The sequence below is a fragment of the Suncus etruscus genome, chromosome 17 (genome assembly GCF_024139225.1).
Source record: "Suncus etruscus isolate mSunEtr1 chromosome 17, mSunEtr1.pri.cur, whole genome shotgun sequence".
Classification (NCBI taxonomy): domain Eukaryota; kingdom Metazoa; phylum Chordata; class Mammalia; order Eulipotyphla; family Soricidae; genus Suncus; species Suncus etruscus.
Genome location: NC_064864.1, coordinates 4308624 through 4318622, shown reverse-complemented (window position 1 = coordinate 4318622; position 9999 = coordinate 4308624).

Sequence of the window (9999 nt, the reverse complement as noted above, 5' to 3'; positions counted from 1 at the left end):
ATCGCCTACATTTAGTAACTTTAGTAATTCATTGTAGAAAATATTTTCTTTAAATTGTATCTTATGACGATAAACAGACTAGGTCTTATCTTTCATTACTTATTACTTGAGGTCTAATCTTCAAAAAATTAATTCAATACTTATTTTATTGATGATAAAATTTTGCTTTTGGGGCATTCAAAAATATATAGTTATCAGTATATTGTTATAAGAAACTACATACAAGTATGACATTAGCTTGTTTAAGTATTTTATTATGAAAATAATTTGAATGTTATATTGGGCTATAGCAATTGTGTAGAATTCAAATTTTATTATAGTTGCTTTGTCATCTATAAGCAGTTATCCCTTTATTCATTAATCATCCCATCCTTATAAGCCTTTAAATTAAATTGCAGGGCACAAGAAATTTACCATGGAATATCTTTATATGATATTTAATTTCTCTATATGAATTTCTTTATATAAATATCACAATTTTAATAATGATCATTACTTATATTTAAGATTATGACTTTATTTTTTGGAGTAAACTTTAAAGTAAAATATCTTATAACCTCTTACAAGTGTAATTTGATTGGGTCAATAAAATGCATATAGTTCTATAAATTTAAAATTAATCAGGAAACAAATGCTACACCTCACCTCAGTATATTGTTACTTCAGTAATTTTTTTCAGTAGATTCTTGTCTTTAAATATCTAAGACAAATTTAGAAGATTTTAGAATATCATTTTTAACGTTTTTCATGATAGCTAAAGAGAAAGTGCAAAGTTTAAGGTGTTTGTCTTACCTACCCCTGATCTCTGTTCAGTCCTCTGCACAATACCCTGATCATTTCCATGAGTGATCCCTGAGCACAACTGAGTTTGACTCTAAAAATGAAACAGAGAAAACCCCAAAAAGTTTATTTGAGAAATCCATGTAAATAGAAACAAATACTACTAGAATCTGTGACTGTTATTTTAACAATATCTTGTAATTTTTCTTCATGTATTTTAATTCAGGAACAGCATTCCATTGTAGGACTATCACAAAGACATTTACCCATTTACTATTTTATAGGATAGATATTTTTGAATTAATTATTGAAATTTTTGAAATGCCTTTTAAGCATATCTTGTGATATTACCTTCTTTGATCTCATTAATATAATTAATTATAAAAATGATTTTAGATGATTTTTTTCAGATGGACATATATCATGTTATAAGCATAGACATTTCTGGTTATTGCATATTATTAAGGATATATTAATATACCCTAATTTCTTATATTATCTTATACTTAAGAAATTTGTTTGCTATTAACGATTTCATGATTTACTTTTTTTATTTTTAAGATCTTATTTGGGGGAATCACATTCGGTGACACTCAGGGTTACTCCTGGCTATGCTCTCAGAAATCGCTCCTGGCTGGGGGACCATATGGGATGCCAGGGGATTGAACTGCAGTCAGTCCTAGCCAGCTGCATGCAAGGCAAATTCCTTACTGCTGTGCCACCCCTCCGGCCCCTGCATTTGAATTTTTCATTGTAGGGGGGTTTTTAACATGAAAATATATTTTATTTATCTTGTACAAATCAAGGACATATCTATATTATATGGAAAGAAGGTTGTTAGATTGAGTAAGTTAATAAGACATTTTTTAAAAAAAATATGGACATGCTTCACGAATGCATGTCATCTTTGCACAGGGGCCATGATAATCCTGTCAGAGATGGGAGAAGTGACCGAGGGCATTATGAACAACTAAAATGGTTCACTTCCTAACATACTATGCTGATAGGATTGAATTCGTTCACTTTTCAGATCAGTTCTCTGATCCAAAAATTACGCGAGGAGGCCAGTCTTTAAAGCTACCTGAAACCAAAAAAACACTACTATTTACATTTAATGTTCCTGGCTTAGGAAACACTTATCCAAAGGATATGAAGGCTTTTCTGGCCCTGATAAACATGGTGATCTATTCTATTGATAGAGTCAAAATTTCAACAGGCTCAACAGAGAAGGCAAACAAAAAAGCTGGTAAGAACCGTGCTGAAGTAAGAGACAAGAAGCTGTACATTCTTGTCATGAGGGAAATAAAAAATGATGAGAAGATGAGAATCATGAATAAGGAAGATCCTGAGAAACAGCGCTGGCTGGAGGAAGCTGCCTTGAGGTGGGAACAAAAGAAACTGGAGAAGAAGCAAATTAAAATGAAGCAAATTAAAGTGAAAGGCATGGAAAGGTCTTCCCAGAGATGTGACGTTTGGGAACTCTGAACTGACAGTAAACCTCAAAAGTACTGATCCATTTCTTTTAAAATTCAGACACTCCTGATGACTGAGATATTCATATTTCTTCATCTATTATTCTGCTTTTGGCTTGGAGTTTCAAAAAAGGTCATAGATTGTGTTAGAAAGTGTTTTCATCCATCTCTTCCAGATAATAAAATTACTTTGATTATTTTTATGAGAAATGATATAGGAAATATGCATAGTTTTAAAATATCTTTAAAGTTATAGAGTGCATCGGCTGTGCTTTTAGTGCTTGGACGTTTGAAGAGTAATAAAATTTATAGATTGATGCTTTTTATTTAAACTAGCACGTTGAAATGTCTTTGAAGTCAAACTTCTAAACCACGATTCTACAAGTAATATTGAATTGCTTGGTGTTTTCATTTTTGTCTAGTAAGCTTGTAAAAAAGTAAAATTTAGAACAGTATATACGTAGTCTTAAAATTCCAGGGATTTTAGACATTGAAGTTGAATAGGTTTTGTAAGTAGGAGTGTGGATAAAAGGATGATAGAATATTTGTAGTCTTTAGGATACTTACATGTACATGGAAAGTTCTAGAGGTACATATTATACGGGAACACAGTTTTTCCCTTACCTGATACCACGTACTCTTGACAATGTAATACGGTAGTCTAAGTGGTTGTAGATTTTTCTTAAGAAATGCATGAAAAATTAAATGCTTCCTCTAGGTGAGGCCAGTGGTCTCTGAAGAGTCAACGATGTTCTCCTTAGTCGCTGCCACCTATTGTATGCTTTTGGACAAGCTTGTCTGTCTGTTACAGCTGTGTCTCTTTGCTTCTCCTGTTTTTTGTCTTCCACAGTTGAGGCTGGCAGTCCTCTTTCAAAGAAACAGCCATGAACATGTATGAATTTGGAAAAAAAAAATGAGTTTTCCAAGATGATTGTGAGTTATTTTCTGCCAGTGTTGAGGAACAAAGGCATTCTTATGGGAGAGACCCATCTCTGCTCAAGCATTTAGCTTGCTCAGTTATCTACATTTTATAAATGCTTCCTACTAAGAAAGTATTTTTTTTTAAGCATGTGCTTGTACCAGGTAATTTTCACTGGAAGTGAGAAGGGCTGGATTTTTTATGGGAGAGGAGTGGGTAGGTATTTCCATTGATGATTTATGCGCAGGTGCATTTCAGGGCAATAACAAGTTGCTGTGAAAACAGCAGGTGCTTCCACCTTTGCCACTGGTTTGAAATTTTTTCATTTATATTTTTTTCTCTTGGTTGATGTAGAAACGTGTAAACTGCGAAACGCAAATGTAATATTTTTAACAGTTCATAAAAATTAAGTTACTGCAATAACAACAATAACATTTGATTACTTTAATGGCATATAATTCTTTTTTGTTTTGCTTTGTTATTGTTTTGGGGCTACATCCAGTCACGCTTAGGGGTTACTCCTGGCTCTGTGCTCAGAAATTGCTCCTGGCTTGGGGGATTATATGGGACACCAGGGGATCTAACTGCAGTTCGTCCTAGGCTAGCGTGGGCAAGGCAGACGCCTTTCTGCTTGCACCACTGCTCCGGCCCCAACGGTATATATTCCTTAAATGAGTTTTGTTGGAGAAATCTTTCAAATTCATTTTAGAAATCAAAGTTGATATGCCTCACTCTCTTTGGATTATTAAAAGATTTCTTATAAATCCCACACATTTGAATCATGGCAGCTCATTTTGTGATTTAAGCATATATATTAATCAATGAACAATAAAAAAGAAAGATTGCATGTCTCAAGATTCTTATTAATTGTAATAATAATCCTATTCTTTATTTTATTCTTTATATGAGCAGAGTGAAATACAAAAACTTTTATTTACTGAAATTCTAAAACCTTTGACTGTAAGATTAAATATTTTATTAAATACTTTTTTGTTTTGCGGGCCACACTAAGCAGTGTTCCGGGTTTCTCCTGACTCTATAGTCAAAAATTACTAATGACCTTACAAGGAGCGACCAAAGGGATTACTGGGTAACAACCCCGGATAAAGTATTTTCCAAGAAAATGCTCTAATGTGTAGTACTATTGCACCAGTTTCTTTGTGATCATATTTAAAAAATAATTAAAATAACCAGCCTGCAGTGAAAGGTATGAGTGTTAGGACTTAAGAACACTGTAACATTTAGATTCAGACATAAAAGTGGCCTATATTTTCTGCATGTATTTTATGAACATTTTATTCAGTCATTCATTTAAAATTCCTTTTAATAACCACTCATTAAGTGTAATGCTGCATAATGCATCACATTTTGATGTGAACTGATATTGATCAGTCTTTCTGAAACCTTTATATGGTTAATAAATGTAATATAGGCAGTTCATATTTACATCTCTATTTTCTCCTCTGTAAAGTGTCATCTAACAAATATCTAATGTTTGATAAAAAGCATTTTGTGAACATCCAAAAATAGCAATTTAAGGACATGTCAAAAATGAAAAAGTGTATTAATTCTATTGAACGTTCTTTGTCAAACAAGGTGTACAAAATGGTGCTTTGTGACTCACAAGAATAGATTTAGATAGACAACTGAGACAAAAGTGTACCCTACAGAATTTCCATAAAATATTAAAATACATTTTAAATTTTAAAATTTTCCTTTTCTAGACTTCATATTATTTCTTATCTAAAGTAATTTCAACTTTTGGAATCAGTAATAAAGTGATTTCAGCTGTGTCATTACAGAAATAAGACAAAAACCAGATTTTTCTAAAAGCCCTCAAATCTATATAGTATTCTGTGTAACTTGTTTTACTTATGCTATTGATTGCATGATAATTTAAAATTGTACAAGAGAAATATTATATGTACTTTGGTCATCAGAATAAATTTAATTTATATTAGACAACTATACATTATTAAAGCATGATACCACATATCTTATGAATGTAAGTAAAATTTAATTCAGTCATATTTCATTCATATTTTTCCATACTTAAACATAAAATAATAATTCAGAAGATAACTTTATACTATAGAAGATAATTTTATACTGACTAGAATAGTTAATTCACCATCATTCATTCCAAGGGTATCTTTGTGCTAGTTTAATTTTTTTCAATATTCCAACAATTAAAATATTGTATTATCACCAGTATTTCAGGATGTCCTGTGCGAGAAGGATTTTTATTTCCTTGCTTAGTTTAATTTAAAAACAATATCTAATTATGGTATGAATGGTGTATAAGACCATATTTAAAAAATTTAGAGCAAAGGGAGTTCTGTTCAAATGTATTCAGAAATAACTTAAATGAGTAAACTATATCTTGTGATAAAAAGCATTTTATCAATGGTTTATTTCATATTAATTATGGCTGTAGCTTTTACAATTAAATAGCAACCTACTTTTACTAAATTTTGTTATATATTTAAGGTAAAGGACAAGGTTTACTTATTCGAAACATACTTGTCCTATTATATAGAACTATTCAATAGTCATTTTTTTGCCTTTGAAAATTATGTTGGCATTTTTAAAAGCATTTTCGAGGACAAATTTATGCGTTTTTTCTTTTTTGATTTATATATGTATGTCCTTACAGTAAAATCAGACTTTAGATTATGATCTTTTTTTTTTAAAGGTAATCCTGAGGATTGAACTCAGGATATTTTGCATTCAAAGCAAATGTTCCTCTCCTGACATACACCCTTTGTCATATTCTAAATTTTGAAGCATATATAAAGTCAAACAGTCAAAGACATTTACTTTTTCTTTATAAAAACATTGACATTCACTTTGACAATAATTCTGTGATTGCCTTTCCAATCAATAAAAAGCTTTCTTGAGTTTAATAATTAGTTTAGTTAATAATTGATAGACTATAATTTATTTATAGCTTTTTGATAATTTTATAGCTATATAAATTTAGTTATGACTAAATTTTAGTTATGTTTTTCTAAATTTAAAAAAATATTTATTTATTCTAGATTTAGCAATAATTTATTTTTATATCAAGTATTATTTAGTATTTTTTAAATTATTTTATTTACTTGAAAAAATGCATCACTGTTTACATAGTTAATCATAAACATTTGTTTCTATATAAATGAAAGTTATTAACAATAAGAAAAATAAAATCGAAGAGAAGAGAGATGAAAGAAAGAAAAAAATACAGTAGCAAGCTCATTTGTGAAAATTATTGTATTGGGGCTGGAGAGATAGCAAAGTGGTGGGGGAGTGTTTGCCTTGCATGCAGATGGACTGTAGTTCGAATCCAGACATCCCATGTGGTCCCCCAAGCCTGCCAGGAGCGATTTCTGAGTGAAGAGCCAGGAGGAACCCCTGAGCACCGCCAGGAGTGACCCCCCTCCCAAAATGGAAATATTATTGTATCACCAACGAAGTCATTAATACAGTGGCAGAAGGTGTAGTAAGCTCTTGTTGTTTATGTCCAGTATCTTAAATTAAATTGGGGTGTTCCTTCATGGATGACAGAATTAAATAAATAAAGTTGTCCAGAAATTCAAAGCTACAATATTACTAATTTTAGAGGCATAAACTCAGCTGCAGGGCATCCTGGAAGATGGTCTATTTGGAATTTTGTAATTTTGTTTGTGGGTGTGGTTATTGCTGACAGGATTTCTTGAAAAAGGGAAATAACAAGGATGGTTCCTGGACTCACTCTACAGAAAACCCTGATGATATCAGCACAACATTAAGCATACCTGAAGTGTGGTCAGACTGCCGTCCCTACAGGGAATTGTAACGGGTCAGTGATGAAGCATGGGCATTGGGAAATGGTGATTCTGGGTGATGGAGGCACTAATGGCTTTGTAGGATGTAGGCTTGTATCACCTTATTCTCCAAAGATGGTTAACTTTGTGTTGCTTGGGTTGAGGTAGCCATAATCTTTCATTGGCTCAGTTTACATCTCATTCAAAAAAAGAGTTAGTCTATGGACTGGCCCATTTCGAACATGATAACTGTCTAGTTTGTATTTCTAAATAAATATTTTGAGACTTTTGTTCAAGTTTTACATTTAATTAATTTATAGATACTTTGTCTTGATAATATTTAAATGTTCTGATTATATTTTGATTCATTAGATTATAGAAATCCAATATATTTAAATTATATGAATCCCTAAAGCGTGCTAAATTTTTTATTTCTATACTTATAGCATTTTCTACATAAACTATATGTTCAAAAAAGTTCTGTTTTTTTCCTTACCTAGATTTCTTCTATTTATTTTCTACTGTTATTATATAGATTCAGTAAACTGTTAAAAGAGTGGTGATATGAAAATATTTTCTTTTTTGAGCTTCTAGGAAAAGATTCTATTTTTGCCAGCAAATAGGTTACTAGGTATAGCATTTTCATATTTGATTTGTTATATATGAAATACTTCCCTCAATAATTAATTAATTATGATTGGATGGCATATTAGCTTCCAAGTATTTCTTTTGTGCTACTAGGTTATCATGACATGTTCTCTTAAAATTGATGTTATATGAATTTATTATTATGTGTGCAGCCTCTGGCATTATTGCAATATAAACAACTTAATTTTGGTAATAAAATTATGCACTTATTAATTTGATCTGTTACTTTAAAGGGCAGTGAAGCTATGTTTATAAAGTTATAGGTCTATATTTTGTTATTAGGGTAATACTGGACTAATTTTAATTATAATAACTATTTATATAATTATAATTGAATATGAAGTGATTTTATTTTATAAAAATGTATAGGATTATTATTTATTCTTTAATCATTTATGGAACTAATCAGTGACTAATTTGGATGGCTATTCTCTGAGAATTTAATAATATAGATTTAGTATATTTCATTTTATATACTTATGAGATATAATGATTTCTGGGTCATTTGACAATTTTATTTTACTTGTATCATAGTTTTGGCAGTATTTTTTTTAATATTGCTTCCATAATGTTCTCTGAATTTAGGCGTGTTTGTGATGTGCCCTTTCTTTAACCCTTGATTTTTCACAGAAACATATTTATCTTTTTATTTATTTTTTGATTAATATACTTAAAGACAAATCCAAACAATGGACTTACTTATAATATAAACATTTTGCTGTATTTTTCTAAAGCTTTTTTGTTTGTTTGTTTCTAGTTCAATAATTTCAGCTCTGATCCATAATATTTGCATTGATTTTCCTTGGATTCCATTTCTTCTTTGTCAAGTTTCAGAAATAGACTTTTACATGTGCTTTAAATTGTTACAGTTTTAATGAGTATATTTTTAATTTTTGCATTTAAATGAAAATATTCTCTCAATGTTTCACTTTAGTTGCATTCTTTACATTAAATGTTGCTTACATCTTTAGTTTTATTCACTTAAAAACATTACCTAATATTAATTTTTTGAGGGATTATCTGTTTACAAGTGTTGTTTCTCTTTAAATATTTAGACAGAACACTTATATTCCATAAAATTTTGACTAAGTCAATTGATATACATTTTAGTGTAGTCTAAGTAAAGTACTAAAGAATTTTACTGTAGTTTAGTCTAGATTATAATCTCTTGTGTATTATCAGAAATTTGAGGGAAAGAACAATATTTTCTTGATGGCTGGAATGCAATGTAAACTCCGAGTTTTGTCAAATTGGTAATCTCATTTGAGCATTAAATGAATGGAAATGAAAGCTTTGCTAACTAGCTATGCACACAAAGTCAACAGAGATGCTCTGTGCCTTTTTGTCTTCTTTGCTAAAAGTAAGATGGAAATTGGTAGCACGTGTCCTATCTGTCACGTAGGAGTAAGCATTGCCAACCATTTTCACAGGTCACTGCTAGCTTGGTTATTTTCTAGATATAGATGAAGTCATCTTCTAAAATTTGCCCTCAATGTGTGTTGCTATGGAGAAGAAGATTCAGCTTGACAGTTCTATCAGCAAGGTTGTGAGAATAAGCCAAGATGGGGTCTTCCAATGATCTCATTTCTGCTAATTCAATATTGTTTTTCTCTTTTGATTTATTTTGCACTGTTGTGAATATAGGACTTGAGTACAAGGTGCCAGCTCAGTCCTGTGGCTCTCGAGAAAAATGGTTTTCACCTTACAAATATCTTTTACTTGAGAAGGCCCACTCATGTGTTGGGTGCATATTTAGCTCTTCAAAAAAATTAAAATGGGAGAGGGAGGAAAATAATAGCTTTTCTAATGCAACTTGGTGCTCTATGGTCAAGGCTTATTCTTGTCAAGAGCATATATTTGTATACAATTCATATGCTTTTTTCTCCTTTTGCCACTTGCTGTAAAAATTTTACAGTTCTTGTGTTCAAGTTGATTTCTGTGTGGAATAATGCAAGTTTTGCTGTAGGAGTGCTGTCTTTAATCACAGACATAGACATGATTTCTCCTTATTTGACCAACTAACTTAGAAACATTTCGTCATTTTAGAACAAACCACCACCCACGTTTTTTGTTAGATCCATCATAAATACTATTTGTGAAGCTAGTGAAATTGGTTCTTAGATAAATGGTTTTCATGTGTTTATTGTTAAGTTACAATGCCTAGATATCAGTTTATTATGCCATATTGACATTATGTATTGGATTTTCCTTAAAATGTTATTGTTAAAATGATTTTTATAGATAACCTTGTAATTCTTCAATATAAGCAAACGTGCTATTTATGAGTACAGAGAATTTTACTGAGCTATTTACTATGTGCATTAATTCATTTTCTTCATTTATTGTACTGCCTAGAACTTAAATGTGAACTCTTTATTAAGTTCCAATAACC